The 11017-nt window shown below is 45.3% G+C and overlaps 1 pseudogene; it reads right to left on the reverse strand.

Moving 5' to 3' along the window:
- Positions 1 to 243: 243 nt before the first annotated feature.
- LOC144508808 (U2 spliceosomal RNA) lies at positions 244 to 458 on the reverse strand (annotated as a pseudogene).
- Positions 459 to 11017: the final 10559 nt, after the last annotated feature.

The following is an 11017-nucleotide window of genomic DNA, read 5'->3' on the forward strand; positions in this document are numbered from 1 at the left end:
TCCCTAATTGCCCACATCTGGCAGGAAGAGCATGCCACTGCCCTAGCTGCCATATTGCCCTTATACAAGTAAAAGGATAAAAGAATCTCAACTCAACTGTCCCTTGCTTGTGGTCCTCCTGCCAACTTTTGTTTTGTATTTTTATTCCAATTCAATCAAATCAAGTCCAATTCAGAGTCTCAACAAGTTGAGACATTCCCGATCCAAGCTGACAAGGCAGGGCTCTCACCTCCTGTCTTGGGCTTGATCTACATGATCCAAGCTGATTGGAGTAGGCATAGCTCCTCCTCCAAGGCTTGATCTCATTTGCATCTTAGCCAAAAGGTCGAGATGCCGCTTTTAAAAATTGCTTCAAACGAAGCTAAAATGTAACCTAATGACTTCAGCCAAGCACAGCACACTTTCTTTTATCTCCGTTGATACTACACTTGATCTTAGCCAAAAGGCCGAGAAGTTAGAGGTAGGCAGGGAAACACTGTAGTAGTTTTTGGGGTTTAACTGTCCCTTCACAGCAGCTCCTCCACAAACCACCTTCTGGTCAGTGACTGCACTTATGCAAATATGATCTGCAACCGCCAATCACCTTCGCCGCTCCGCTGCCCTCACCTGGACACTTGCCTTCACTCGAAGGACGGCGACTCCCGGAAACCCACCTTCTGGTCGCAGGGACTGCACTTATGCAAATGTGACCTGCAACCGCCAATCACCTTCGCCGCTCTGCTGCCCTCACCTGGACACTTTCCTTCACTAGTGTGAAGGCAAGTGTCCAGGTTATGAATGCCATATATATATATATATAATATATATATACATATATATATAGGCATTCATAAATTAGAAACAAGAGGATAACTAGGGAAAGAGTAGGACCACTGAAGGTTAAAGGAGGGAACTTGTGCTTGGAAGCAGAAGATGTTGGCAAGATCCAAAATTAGTACCTTATTTCGATATTCACCAAGGGGAAGAACATGGAGGATAGTGAGATTAGTGTGGAGCATGCTAATATACTAGGGTATTTTGAGATCAAGAAAGAAGTGGTGTTCATAGAAATCATAGAAACCCTACAGCGCAGAAACAGGCCATTCGGCCCATCGAGTCTGCACCGACCACAATCCCACCCAGGCCCTACCCCCATATCCCTACACATTTACTCGCTAATCCTTCTAACTACACATCTCAGGACACTAAGGGGCAATTTTAGCATGGCCAATCAACCTAACCTGGACTGTGGGAGGAAACCGGAGCACCCGGAGGAAACCCGTGCAGACACGAGGAGAATGTGCAAACTCCACACAGACAGAGACCCAAGCCGAGAATCGAACCCAGGTCCCTGGAGCTGTGAAGCAGCAGTGCTTGGGTCTCTTCAATGAGTCTTCTATATTAAACATAATCTGCTGTGGTTGGAGAGACCAATTTGAGAGTGGCAGTCCCTTCCACAGCTGGCACAAATAAATAGCATTGACTCAAGGATGATTGATTTTCTTTCAGATGGGCTCTCCTTTCCACCTCCATTTACTTTACCTTTGTTTTTTGCCATGGCCTTCCTGACTCCATGTACTCTGGTCATCAGCGAAGACTTCCCATGTACCGACTCTGATCCCAATCAACTTGAATTCTTGCTTGGATCTAAGACATGGGCGACATTTTGGTCTTATGGCAATAACAGGCTTCCTCCATATAGTATATCTTTGGGAATGCAGCTGTCATCGATTCTGCTCACATGACCCAGCCAACAGAGGCACTGCTGCCACAAGAGAGCAACATAATGGGGATCCCTGCATGCAAACCTCCATGTTTGGCACTGCCTTCCAAGAAGATGCCCAAAATTTGTCAGAGGCAACAGTGGTGGAAGATTCAGCAGCTTCTCTTAGCTTACCTAAGCTTTCCATGCCTTACTAATGTAAAGGTGCTGAAAACATAAGCCTGATACATATGGAACTTTGTATTTTCAGTTAGTTTGCTGTTTCACAATTTCTCAGCATTGGCTCTTGACAATTTAGGTGCTTAACGCAACATCAAGGGACAGGTTTTTGATGAGTGTTGATCCAAGGTATGTGAAGCTGTTGACAACCTCCAGAATAAGGTTGTCATTGTTGATGGGAGGGAGAGTCTCCCTCCTGGCTGATGACATTGGCCTTCCTGATGCTGATTGTCATCCCAAACTTCTTGCAGACCCAAGAGAACAAATTGACAAGCTGCTGCAAGTGAACTTCAAAATCGGATGCCGATACGGCAACATCAGAAAACACTAACTCATGGGCTAGGACATTATGCACTTTGGTCTTGGCATGCAAGCTTGTCAAATTGAACGCTTGTAATCTAGCATGCAGATAGACACCCTAATTTGAATCTCCAAAAGCGTACAATAGCAGCGTGGAGCAGAATATGCCAAAGAGATACCTTCCTGGTGCCAGGATACCTTCCTGCTTTATCCCACTGTTGAAGTGGCATGTACATCCTGTGAATTTGGAACACACATGCATGCATCATATGTCCTCGACAAAACACATCTGCAATAAGTGTCACGCGCTTCAGAAACCTAAACTCTGGGTTTTGGAACTCAGGAAGTGGCTGGAGTCACTGTGATGCACCCATTAAGCAGAGAATTACGTGAAAAGCATGGCTGGGGAGGTAGTCACACTGCAGGTTAGGAGCATGAAGTAGAGAGAGAGTGGGTGCAGCTAACAGGCAGTCTTAGATAATCAGGCAAATACTCCTCTGAGTCGATCACACTCAGTAACCAGTTTGCCATTTTGAATAATGTGAGGTCGATGGTTCCTCACAGGAGTGCAGCTAGAGCCAAATCCATCGCATGAAGGAGGCTCAGCTGAAGAGGATGAGGAGAAAGGAGGAAGACTAATTATGATAGGGGATTTGTGATCACACTGTTCTTTAAGAAATGTATTTATATCATGATTGTTGTGAAGGGTAAGTTTAAGAGTCAGCTCTGTTCATATGGTGCCAATCTGTCTGCTCCAAGCTAAGAATGCATGAGAATCATAAAATCTATGTTCGTTTAAATCTGAGCTGTTATGAAGTTAGAGGAGACCCCAACTACTTTATTTCTTTTGGCATTAGTGTGAGGATATGATGTTTCACTCCAGGTGTGATTTTTACTTATTTTTGGCTTTTCCTCTGGGGTTTTAGAGTCATGTGAATGGGCAGAGCTAGGTTTACAGTGACAAGCAGGCAAATTCTGCTTGGGTCTGCAAGGAGAGGAGGTCCTTTTTCTCTTTCTCTCTCTCTCTCAGGAGTCTGCTCTTTGGGACCTGCTAGAAAATAGGTCTCTCCCTCCAGAAATATTCCGGAGGTTTGAGTACTAATAGCCCATGTACCAGCACATAAACCTCAGTTGTTTGTTGACTGACTTTGAAGGGAAGTTTAAATCTCTGAGGGATGGTGCTTAAATTGGAATAGGTTAGCAGTTAAGAATTGTATCTTGTCATGTTCAAGTATTTTTATTGGTAAAAGGTAAGCTAATTCACTTGTTATATTTTAACTGTATAGTTATATTGTTGTTTTGATGTGTCAATAAAATTGCACCTGGAGTGAAACATCATATCGTCACACTAATGCCAAAATAAATAAAGTAGTTGAGGTCTCCTCGAACTTCATAACATACCTATATAATATACCTATCGTGTCTGCGTGGGTTTCCTCCAGGTGCTCCGGTTTCCTCCCACAGTCCAAAGATCATAGAAATCATAGAAACCCTACAGTGCAGAAGGAGGCCATTCGGCCCATCGAGTCTGCACCGACCACAATCCCACCCAGGCCCTACCCCCACATATTTACCCGCTAATCCCTCTAGCCTACGCATCCCAGGACTCTGAAGGGGCAATTTATAACCTGGCCAATCAACCTAACCTGCACATCTTTGGACTGTGGGAGGAAACCGGAGCACCCGGAAGAAACCCACGCAGACACGAGGAGATGTGCGGGTTAGGTTGATTGGCCATGCTAAAATTGCCCTTAGTGTCCTGGGATGCGTAGGTTAGAGGGATTAGTGGATAAATATGTAGGGATGGGTAGGGCCTGGGTGGGATTGTGGTCGGTGCAGACTTGATGGGCCGAATGGCCTCTTTCTGTGCTGTAGGGGTTCTAAGACGACCTTGGGGTCTCTGATCTGGTCCCTAACAGATTCATTAGTTAAACAAGCAGGTATTTCTGCAGCTGTGGACAAGACACCAGGTTGCTATGTTTCCTCCCTGGTCCCAGGGTCAAAGATGCTGCAGAGCATGCCGGACATTCTTCTGGGGGAAGGGTGAACAGCCAGAGGTCGAGGTCCACATTGGTGCCAACAATATAGGTAGAAAGAGGGATTAAGTCCTGAAAGCAGATTTTAGGGAGTTAAGAAAATAAATTAAAAGTAAAAGAGAAAGTAAAGTAAAAGTAATAAATTAAAAGGGCGGCATGGTGGCACAGTGAGGGTGAAGTGGATTGGCCATGCTAAATTCCCCCTTGTGTCAGGGGGACTAGGTAGGGTAAATGTATGGGGATAGGACCTGGGTGGGATTGTGGTTGGTGCAGAGTTGATGGGCCAAATGGCCTCCTTCTGCATTGTAGGATTCTATGATTCCATGAATCACCTCAAAGACAGTAATCTCAGGATTACCCCCAGAGTCATGTGCTGGGCATAGAGTTGTACAGTGCAGAAAAACCCTTCAGCCCATTGACTCTGCACCAACCATAACAACCACTAATGTCACGCCTCCGGTAGATGTAGTTGCCATTACAGAGACTTGGGAAGGACAGGATTGGCAGCTGAACATTTCAGGAAATAGATGTTTCAGGCGTGTTAGAGGGGGATGAAAAGGGGCACTCCTGGTTAAGGAGAATATCACAGCGGTGTTTCGGGAGGACACCTCGGAGGGCTCATACAGCGAGGCAATATGGGTAGAGCTCAGGGATAGGAAAGGTGTAGTCACAATGTTGGGGGTTTACTATAGGCCACCCAACTGCCAGTGGGAGATTGAGGAACAGATGTGTAGGCAGATTTTGGCAAGGTGTAAAAGTAACAGGGTTGTTGTGGTAGGAGATTTTAATTTCCCCTATATTGACTGGGATTCACTTAGTGCTAGGGGCGTGGATGGGGCAGAGTTTGTAAGGAGCATCCAGGAGGGCTTCCTGAAACAGTATGCAGATAGTCCAACTAGGGAAGGGGCCATACTGGACCTGGTATTGGGGAATGAGCCCAGCCAGGTGGTCGATTTTTCAGTAGGGGAGCAGTTCGGGAACAGTGACCACAATTCAGTAAGCTTTAAGGTACTGATGGATAAAGATAAGTGTAGTCCTCAAGTTAAGGTGCTAAATTGGGGGAAGGCTAATTACAACAATATTAGGCAAGAACTGAAGAATGTAGATTGGGGGCAGATGTTTGAGGGCAAATCAACATCTGGCATCTGGGAGGCTTTCAAGTGTAAGTTGATAGGGATTCAGGACTGGCACATTCCTGTAAGGATGAAGGATAAGTATGGCAAGTTTTGGGAACCTTGGATAACGAGAGATATTGTGAGCCTAGTCAAAGAGAAAAAGGAAGCATTTGTCAAAGCTAGGAGGCTGGGAACACACGAAGCAAGTGTGGAATACAAGGAAAGTAGAAAGAAACTTAAGCAAGGAGTAAGAAGAGCTAAAAGGGGTCATGAAAAAGCATTGGCCAGCAGGATTAAGGAAAATCCCAAGGCTTTTTATACATATATAAAGAGCAAGAGGGTAGCCAGGGAGAGGGTTGGCCCACTCAAGGGCAAGGGAGGGAATCTATGTGTGGAGCCAGAGGAAATGGGCGAGGTATTAAATGAGTACTTTGCGTCAGTATTCACCAAAGAGAAGGATTTGGTGGCTGATGAGTCTGGGGAAGGGTGTGTAGATAGTTTGAGCCATGTTGAGATCAAAAAGGAGGTGATATTGGGGTTCTTGAGAAACATCAAGGTAGACAAATCTCCAGGGCCTGATGGGATATACCCCAGAATACTGAGAGAAGCACGAAAGGAAATTGCTGGGGCCTTGAGAGAAATCTTTGTATCCTCACTGGCTACAGGGGAGGTCATGATGTGGAGATGCCGGTGTTGGACTGGGGTAAACAGAGTAAGAAGTTCAACAACACCAGGTTAAAGTCCAACAGGTTTATTTGGTAGCAAAAGCCACAAGCTTTCGGAGCCTTAAGCTCCTTCTTCAGGCTCCTTCTCACCTGAAGAAGGAGCTTAAGGCTCCGAAAGCTTGTGGCTTTTGTGACCAAATAAACCTGATGGACTTTAACCTGATGTTGTTAAACTTCTTACAGGGGAGGTCCCAGAGGATTGGAGAATAGCCAATGTTGTTACTTTGTTTAAGAAGGGTAGCAACAATAATCCAGTAATTACAGGCTGGTGAGCCTTACATCAGTGGTAAGGAAATTATTGGAGAGGATTCTTCGAGACAGGATTTATTCCCACTTGGAAATAAGTGGACGTATTAGTGTGAGGCAACATGGTTTTGTGAAGGGGAGGCCGTGTCTCACGAACTTGATCGAGTTTTTCGAGGAAGTGACAAAGATGATTGATGAGGGCAGTGGATGTTGTCTGCATGGACTTCAGTAAGGCATTTGACAAGGTCCCTCATGGCAGACTGGTGCAGAAGGTGAAGTTGCATGGGATCAGAGGTGAGCTGGCAAGGTGGATACAAAACTGGCTCGGTCAAAGAAGACAGAGGGTAGCAGTGGGCTTTTCTGAATGGAGGGCTGTGACAAGTGGTGTTCCTTAGGGATCAGTGCTGGGACCTTTGCTGTTTGTAATATGTATAAATGATTTGGAGGAAAAGGTAACTGGATTGATTAGTAAGTTTGCGGACGACACAAAGGTTGGTGGATTTGCGGATAGCGATGAGGACCATCAGAGGATACAGCAGGATATAGATCAGTTGGAGACTTGGGGCGGAGAGATGGCAGATGGAGTTTAATCCGGACAAATGTGAGGTCATGCATCTTGGAAGGTCTAATACAGATAGGAAATATACAGTAAATGGCAGAACCCATAAGAGTATTGATAGGCAAAGGGATCTAGGTGTACAGGTACACAGGTCACTGAAAGTGGCAATGCAGTTGGAGAAGGTAGTCAAGAAGGCGTACGGCATGCTTGACTTCATCGGCCGGGGTATTGAGTTTAAAAATTGGCAAGTCATGTTGATGCTTTATAGAACCTTTGTGAGGCCGCACTTGGAATATAGTGTTCAATTCTGGTCGCCACACTACCAGAAGGATGTGTAGGTTTTGGAGAGGGTACAGAAAAGATTTACCAGGATGTTGCCTGGTATGGAGGGCATTAGCTATGAAGAGAAGTTGGAGAAACTTGGTTTGTTCTCACTGGAGCGAAGGAGGTTGAGGGGAGACCTGATAGAAGTCTACAAGATTATGAGAGGCATGGACAGAGTGGATAGTCAGAAGCTTTTCCCCAGGGTGGAAGAGTCAATTACTAGGGGGCATAGGTTTAAGGTGCGAGGGGCAAGTTTTAAAAGAGATGTACGAGGCAGATTTTTTACAGAGTGGTGGGTGCCTGGAACTCGTTGCCGGGGGAGGTAGTGGAAGCAGATACGGTAGTGACTTTTAAGGGGGGTCTTGACAAGTACATGAATGAGATGGGAATAGAGGGATATGGTCCCCGGAAGCGTAGGGGGTTTTAGTTAAGTCAGGCAGCATGGTCGGTGCAGGCTTGGAGGGCTGAAGGGCTTATTCCCGTGCCGTAATTTTCTTTGTTCTTTGTTCTAATCCCATTTTTCAGCAATTGATCTATATCCTTGAACATGGTGACATTTTGAGTGCTTATCCATCGGGTGGCACGGTGGCACAGTGGTTAGCACTGCTGCCTCACAGCGGTTAGCACTGCTGCCTCACAGCTCCAGGGATCTGGGTTCGATTCCCGGCTTGGGTCACTGTCTGTGCGGAATCTGCATGTTCTCTCCATGTCTGCATGGGTTTCCTCCGGGTGTTCCGGTTTCCTCCTGCAGTCCAAAGGTGTGTGGATTAGGTTGATTGGCCATGTTCAATTGTCCCTCAGTGTCCTGGGATGCATAGGTTAGAGGGATTAGTGGGATAAATATTTGAGGTTATGGGGATAGAGCCTGAGTTCTGGTTGCTGTCGGTGCAGACTCGATGGGCCGAATGGCCTCCTTCTGCAATGCAGGATTTCTATGAAATACTTTTTAAAGGTTGTGAAGCTTCCATCCTTCACTACCTTCCCAGGCAATGCATTCCACATTCTCATCATCCTCTGAGTGAAAAAATGCTTTCTCAAATCTCCTCTGAATCTCCTACCCCTTACCTTAAAAGTCTGCCCCCTCCTGATTGACCCCTCAACAAAAGGGAACCGTTGCTTCCTGTTCACCCTGTCCAAACCCCTTATAATCTTATACACCTCAATCATATCCCACCTCAGCCTTCTCTGCACCAAAGGAAACAATCCAAGCCGATTCAGTCTCCACTTATAGCTCAAACGCTTCATCCCAAGCAACATCTTGGTGAATCTCCTCTGTACCTCCTCTAGTGAAATCACATCCTTCCTATAGCAAAGTGAGCAAAACTGCATACAGTACTCCAGTTGTGCCCTCAGCACAGAAAAAGGAGGAATGGGCGATTGAAGACTTGGTTGGAGAATTGCAGGGAGGGCATCAGATTTTGGGGCATATGGTACTTGCACAAGGTGGGAAGGGTTGCTCTTTAGCAGGACTGGGACAGGTTCCTCACTTGGAGATTTGCTACTGCTGTTGTGGAGTGTTTAAACAAGATTGGCAAGGGGATGGTAATCTTAGAGGGAGGTCAGATTGGAGAGAAGCAAAGCTTGTAACAGGAAATAGAAAAGTAAGTGTTAATAAATGTTACGGACAGGAGAGTTAATTTAAGCAGCCCTCAATTCTAATCTCACTGCTCATCCGTAAACAAAAAGGTGTTTTTTTATTCTTAACTTCCCTCTTTATAAATGGTGGTGTGTTTTCACCAACCCTTAAATTTGGAGAAATTCAATCCTCTGTGAATAGCTTGCACAACAAACTGAGGTATTAGAAATAAAAAGGGTTGGTTTATTTCACACAGGGTAAAACACAGAGAAGTATTTCACAGGAGGGATAGCTTAGTGGTATTATCACTGGACTATTAATGCAGAATCTCAGCTAATGTTCTGGGGACCCAGGTTCGAATCCCGCAATGGCAGATGGTGGAATTTGAATTCAATTTTAAAAAAATCTGGAATTAAGAATCTACTGATAATCATGAAACCATTGTTGATTGTTGGAAAAACACATCTGGTTTATTAATGTCTTTTAGGGAAGGCAATCTGCCGTCCTTACCTGGTCTGGCCTACATGTGACTCCAGAGCCACAGCAATGTGGTTGATTCTCTGTTGCTATACTCCTTATACACCAATGACTGTGTGGCCAAATTCCCCTCCAATTCGATTTTAAATCCGTAGTGGGTCGGATCTCAAACAATGGTGAGCCAGAGTACAGGAATGAGATGGTGAACTGGTGCGGCAACAATAATCTCTCCCTCAATGTCAAGAAAACGAAGGAGATTGTCATCGACTTCAAGAAGTGTAAAGGAGAACATGCCCCTCTTTACATCAATGGGGACAAAGTAGAAAGGGTCGAGAGTTTCAAGTTTTTAGGTGTCCAGATCACCAACAACCTGTCCTGGTCCCCCCCATGCCGACACAAGAGTTAAGAAAGCCTACCAATGCCTCTACTTTCTCAGAAGACTAAGGAAATTTGGCATATCAGCTACGACTCTCACCAACCTTTACAGATGCACCATAGAAAGCATTCTTTCGGTTACATTACAGCTTGGTATAGCTCCTGCTCTGCCCAAGACCGCAAGGAACTACAAAAGGTTGTGAATGTAGTGGATATGGGAATAAGCCAACCCTAAAATCCCAACCCTAATTGTCATGGATGCAGTCTGCATGGACTTTAGTAAAGCATTTGACAAGGTCTCTCATGACAGGCTGCTGCAAAAGGTTAAATCACACAGGATCAAGAGTGAACTAGCTAGATGGATTCAAAACTGGCTTGGCCATGAGGGTAGTGGTGGAAGGGTGTTCTTCTGAATGGAGGTCTGTAACTAGTGATGTTCCACAGAGATCATTGCTGGGATCTCTGTTGTTTGTAAAATACATAAATGACTTGGAAGAATATGTAGCTGGTCTGATTAGCAAGTTTGCGAATGATACTAAGATTGCTGGAGATGCGGATAGTGATGAAGATTGTCAGAGAATACAGCAGGGTATAGATAGGCTGGAAAATTGGGTGGAGAAATGGCAGATGAAAGTTAATCCGGACAAATGCAAGGTGATGCATTTTGGTGGATTCAATTCGGGTGGCAGCAAAAAAATAAAAACCATCAGGAGCACAGACACACAGAGAGATTTGGGAGTCCACAGATCCTTAAAAGTGGCAGCACATGTGGAAATGATGGTGAAGAAAACATACTTCCACGTCACATGGACGTGGAGGTTTTGGGTGGAGTACAGAAAAGGTTTACCAGGATGTTGCCTGGTTTGGAGAGCTATGAGGAGAGATTGAATAAACTGGGATTTGTTCTCCCTGGAAAGATGGAGGCTGTGGGGCAACCTGATAAATATTTATAAAATTATGAGGGGTATAGAGAAGGTGAACAGTTGGAAGCTTTTACCCAGGGGCAGAAATGACAATTACAAGGGGGCACAAGTTCACAAGGTAAGGGGGAAAGGTTCAGTAGAGATGTGTGGGGAACTTTCTAACACAGAAGGTGGTGGGGGCTTGGAATGCACTGCCAAGTGAGGTGGTTGAGGCAGACACGTTAGCGACATTTAAGACTTACCTGGATAGACACATGAACAGGCAAGGAATAGAGGGATACGGGCGGTTGGTCTAGATAGGACAATGTGATTGGCACAGGCTTGGTGGGCCGAAGGGTCTGTTCCTGTGCTGTACTGTTCTTTGCTCTTTAATGTCTTGAGGATTCTCACATTTTTCTGTTGCACCCACTTCATTAGCAGCACAGGCATGATCTTCCTCC

The sequence above is a fragment of the Mustelus asterias genome, chromosome 20, assembly GCF_964213995.1.
Source record: "Mustelus asterias chromosome 20, sMusAst1.hap1.1, whole genome shotgun sequence".
Taxonomy (NCBI): domain Eukaryota; kingdom Metazoa; phylum Chordata; class Chondrichthyes; order Carcharhiniformes; family Triakidae; genus Mustelus; species Mustelus asterias.